This window comes from Artibeus jamaicensis, unplaced genomic scaffold, assembly GCF_021234435.1.
Source record: "Artibeus jamaicensis isolate MK-2021 breed Jamaican fruit bat unplaced genomic scaffold, CSHL_Jam_final contig_1715, whole genome shotgun sequence".
NCBI classification, from domain to species: Eukaryota; Metazoa; Chordata; class Mammalia; order Chiroptera; family Phyllostomidae; genus Artibeus; species Artibeus jamaicensis.
Genome location: NW_026521335.1, coordinates 3,247,804 through 3,253,328, shown reverse-complemented (window position 1 = coordinate 3,253,328; position 5,525 = coordinate 3,247,804). Strand labels below are relative to the sequence as shown.

General features: G+C 42.4%; 1 pseudogene; it reads right to left on the bottom strand.

The window, feature by feature from the left end:
* Positions 1–847: 847 nt before the first annotated feature.
* Positions 848–1,907, bottom strand: LOC128625781 (cytosolic 5'-nucleotidase 3A-like; annotated as a pseudogene).
* Between the last annotated feature and the right edge of the window lie 3,618 nt (positions 1,908–5,525).

Here is a 5,525-nt window from a genome sequence, read left to right as displayed (position 1 = left end):
CTAACTTGTGAAATATTTGGGGTAGTTGCCAACCCTTTTTTTGGCTTTTTATTTTATGTTTATTATCAGTGCATCAAAATAGAACACTTCATAATAATTAGTGACATCTGGATATCCAATTTTTTCAAACATCAAATGCCAGTATTTTCTGGTAAATTTCAATGTTCTCAAAACAAAATAATGAACGTAAAACAATTGCAGGAGATGGGAATACTATCAGGAAAATTTACCCAAATAACAAAATTGGCAATACTTAGAGTCATGTACATTGAACTTTCACAGTGCACAAAGACTCCTCAAAAACTTTATAGCATTGCCTTGTCTGGATAGCTCAGTGGATTGGAGCATCGTCCCACACACTAAAACGTTGTGGGTTCAATTCCTGCTCAGGGCACATACCTAGGTGGCAAGTTTGATTCCAAGTTGTGGGGCTTACAGGAGGCAGCCAATCAATGTTTCCCTCTCAAATAGATATTTCTCTTTTTCTCTCTCTCTCTTCCCTTCTCTCTAAAAAAATCAATAAACATATCTCAGGTGAGGATTTAAAAAAATAATAAGGTAGTACTTCAAAATAAGACTTCATAGCATTAAACTACAAAATTCACTTTGGAAATATAGGGAGTTATTTTTCAAAGTTTAACTTTAAGATTTTTTTAATGTTAATACAGTGAGGAGTGTGTTCAGAGAGGCGGAGAATAAGGAGGTTCCTCTTGATGGATTCAGCATGTCTGAAAACACTTTAGGAGCAAGAATATATTATAAATAAAAGTCCTTCAGCAAGATGAACACATGAGCAGCTCTTGTATCAATTGCACCCACAAGAGAGCGACATCTTGAAGAATGTGGTTTACAGAATCTTCTGTAGGATAGAGTTGGCTACCTCCAGTGATTCATCTTCACCAAGAAGAGTCCATGCACTTTTCTAAAAGCCCATCCACTCTATCACTTAGATATCCAATTTTCAGAATGTATTGAACATTAGCTACTCCACTTGCCATTCTTAAGTCTCCTTGGGAGTTCCCCAGCAGAATTATGTTGCTCTGTCTTCTAGTTAATTGAAATACTCTGTTCTTCAAGGCATTATCACGTTTGTTAAGTACATGAATTAGACCTCCTTTAAATCTTTTCTGCACCTCATTGTCAGAAACAGCAGCTTGACAGATAATCTGTAGTATATTACTGATGCCAGCCAAAAATATAAACACAGGAATACAATGTTGTTGGAGATTATCAAAGAAATTCTCAAATCCTTCTTTGAGCATAACATCTGATTCTGCCACAATTTCTTCACACTTATCTTTCAGTAAAGCCTGTTCAACAAGCAAACCATGTGATTCAGTTCTCCACTCTACCATATAAGGGTGTTTCTACAGTAAGAACAGGATTCATTTCAATAGCACAATTTTTTCCCTTTAGCTGCAATAACTTTTTTCAACCTTTGTCTGAAACCAGCTTTAGTTGTCAATGACACTGAGACATGTTGGGCATCTTTTCCCTTTGTAGGAATATCTACTCAGTGTCATATTAAAGTGTTATCTGAAGTTTGACAGCTTCTTCTTTGACAAAACTACAGATAATTTCTTCTACTCTCATAGGGTTCTTGATGTAAACTGAACTTTTCTGGAATCCAGGCATTTTCACATGTACAGCAAAATTTTAACTAGTCATTTCTTGGTTATCCAATCTTCCTTAAAGTACTCTGAGTTCCTCTGTTCTTGAATTTGTGCTAGAACAGCATAAGTAGTAGGCAAAATATCCAGAGACGCAAGGCTTGGATACAGGCATCTCGATGATCTTGGTCTTGCGCCCAGCTTCCTCTGTGAGGTGAAAGCACACTGGGCCAGCACCAGTCTGCCCCCAAGACCCACTCACTGGCTGGCACTTGCTACGGCACCCACCAGTGCCATGACCCACAGCCCATGGACAGAGGCTTATGTGTCTCCCAGGCCAAAAACCATCTGCCAACTTTTTGAAATTTCTGATTAACTATATTTTTCCTCATTCTAAATAAAAATTTGCTTTTGTTTTTAATTTTGCATCTGTTATTTTGTATTCTATTTCTAAAAGGAGGGATTCCCAAAAACATTTCAGGCCCACAAACTCTGTATGTAGCCTGACACTTTTAACCATTTTGTTCCTGACTGCCTATACCACAGCTTCTGCTTAGTGTCCCCTTCACTTTTCTCTGCCTATAAAATTCTCAACCCTCTCTCAAGGCCTGGTCAAAAGTCATCGCCTCTGTAACGACTTCCCTAACTACCTCACATAAATGGAGTTCTCCCTCCTGCCTCCAGGACACTCAGCACTTCCTTACCTCTCTGGCACTCCCTTGTGGCCCTGGAACTACCTCTGAGCAGGAGCCTTCCACCACCAAGCAGCAAGCTCCCTGGACAGGCACTAGGTCTTACACAGATTGATAGTTTATTCCTGCTTTGTAATGGAGTGCTGAGCTAGAGGTCCCCTGAAATGGAGAAACCCCCATAACTATCACTTGGAGGTTGAGGAAAGCAGAACAGGACCATCAAAAGCTACTCTGCATATCTGAAGAACTTGGCCAGTGTTTTCATAAAAAGCTGTGCCACCTGGGAGCCAGGGAGATGGGCTTTACCCTAACCTGGGATGTGAAGTAGCTGGAGGAGCTTCCTGCTCCTGGAAGACCCTCTTGGAGGTGGCTTCTGCATCTTGAGGCTACGCTTGCCCAGACTAACAATGGCAGCCAAGAAAGGCAGAAGAAACCAGACTACTGGCAGGTGTACCCCAGTGTGGGAGAAGTCAGAAATGTGGTTATGGAAGAAGATCTGCTCTGGAATTTAAACCCAGGTGCAGCTGCCTTGCTGGGGGTTTTACCAGGTGGTTTGGGAGCAGAGAGAGGGTCTCTTGACCACGTGGCTTAGAAAGCAGGAAAGCAAGATGTAGCATCCATGCAGGGCTTTTGACCATGCAGCTGGGGAAGGAGAAGCCTCTTGACCATAGAGCAGCGGTGCAGGGTCCTGGGCATGCAGTTTGAAAGGATACAGAAGGATTCCCTGGCCCACCAGAAGGATGCACTTTTGGATTAAGAATAAGAGCCTAGCTGACCAATGAATTCTATTTCCTTTTCCTGAGATATGGCACCCCTGACTAGCCTAGTTTGGCAAGGGGAGGCAGGACTCTGTGTCTGTGTGCGTTTGCAGGTATTTTAAAGGGACTTTGGGATTTAACAGCAACATGCGGCCATTATTCTGAACCTGTTTAACTTTTGAATAAATAGTTCCTTTCCTTTTTACCAAACTCTGGCATTGAGAGTCACAGCTCCTTTTTAAAAAATAGATCTTATTCCTGGCTGGTGTAGCTCAGTGGATTGAGTGCGGGCCTGCGAACCAGACGATTGCGGTTCGATTCCCAGTCAGGGCACATTTGTGGGTTGCAGGCCAGTTCCCAGCAGGGGCCAGTTCCCAGCAAGGGGTGCACCAGAAGCAACCATACATTGATATTTCTCTCCCTCTCTCCTTCCTTTCCCCTCTAAAGGTAAATAAATAAAATTCTTAAAAAAAATAAAAATAAATTAAAAAATGAATATTTAAAAAAATAGATCTTATTGATTATGCTATTACAGTTGTCTCATTTTCCCCCCTTCATACCCCTTCACCCTGCACACCCTCTCCAACCCTCTCCCACCCACATTCCCCCCTTTAGTTCATGTCCATGTGTCATAAGTTCTTTAGCTTCTACATTTCTCATACTATTCTTGCCCTCCCCATGTCTATTTTCTACCCACCATCTATGCTACTTACTGTCTATACCTTTTCCCCCTCTCTCCCCCACCCACTCCCCTGTTGCTAACCCTCCATGTGATCTCCATTTCTGTGGTTCTGTTTCTGTTCTAGTTATTTGCTTAGTGTTCTTTTGCTATTGTTTTAGGTGTGGTTGTTAATAAATGTGAGTTTTCTGTCATTTTACTATACATGTTTTTGATCTTCTTTTTCTTAGATAAATCCCTTTAACATTTCATATAATGAGGGCTTGGTGATGATGAACTCCTTGAACTTGACCTTATCTGAGAAGCACTTTATCTGCCCTTCCATTCTAAATGAAAGCTTTGCTGGATAGAGTAATCTTGGATGTAGGTCTTTGGATTTCATGACTTGGAAGAGTTCTTTCCAGCCCTTTCTTGCCTGTAAGGTCTCTTTTGAGAAATCAGCTGACATTCTGATGGGAACTCCTTTGTAGGTGACCGTCCCCTTATCTCTTGCTGCTTCTAGGATTCTCTCCTTCATTTTAATCTTGGCTAATATGATTATGATGTGCCTGCTTGGGTCCAAGTTCCTCGTTGGGTCCAAGTTCTTTGGGACTCTCTGTGGGCATAAAGAACCACAGAGTAACAAGACCCCAAGGGGCAGGAGGCTTTCTGTAACAGCTTCACAACAGCAACTCACAGAGATCATGTCTGTGGGATGCAGTCAAAACTGGCTAGGAGTTAGAGCGGTGAAGGAATGGCCCTGGACCTAAGAGTGAAGGATTCTGCTTGCTTGACACTGGGCAAAATCCATATTTCTTTTGTCTTTCAGAAGTCTTTGTCTTCTCATGTGCCAAATGGCAAAATGAATGAATGCATGAATGAATGAATGAATGAATGAATGAGATAATGGATGTAAAAGCACATAGAAAGATAAAGTGCTATATGCATAGAGGGGGTTTCGTTACTATTGCCAAACAGATTTGGTTTTGCCTGGAGGAGACACTGAGTGAAATCCTGTGACTTAGAATCCCAGCCTCTCCTCACATGCCACATCCTACTTTACAGAAGTGGGTGTGGTGGTGCAATTGCAGCTTCCACAGGGTGTAACAGCAGCTAAATGTAACAGATTAATGTTAGCCACACAATGGGAAGGAGGAGCCCCCAAACTCCCCACCCCTACCCCAAACATTTCTGAGGCCATAGCCTAGTCCTGAGATGACTTGACTTCCTGGATTCTTCTCAGCAAAGGGGCCACTTCCCTAGTCCAGCCCCCTCCCTGAAAAAGCACTATGTAAATCAGCCAGAGGAAAAAAACAACAAAAATTATAAATTGTGCTGCTCTCTGCACTAACTTCCATCCTTAGAATAATGTCAGCACCAACATCTGACCATTGAATTTACACCCTCACCAAAATTCTACCCATACAAATCACGTGCAAGAGTTGCTTTTTTCCCTCTAATGCATGTGTCCATTTCCTCCAGCACTGTGGAGAAGCAGGGGTAAAGATTAGGGTTTGATTTGTAGCAAGAGGACAGCATGGCTCTGCTCCCAGAGACCCTAAGAATGATCAACTCATGGCCCAGCAATTCCACTCCCTGCCTAATGATTCTTCCCATTCACTGACAAGTAGACAGGCCTTCTCCCCCCTGCAAGGCATCACAGTGCAGGATCTATGATTGATTTGTCTTTAGAAACTATCCTCTCTTCTCCCCTTTGGAAAGAGGAGTGAGATTGCAAAGGTGTGTAGCATGGTGTCAGGAGAGCCTTGACACTTTAGCCCCAACATCAGGTCAAATCCCAGCCATG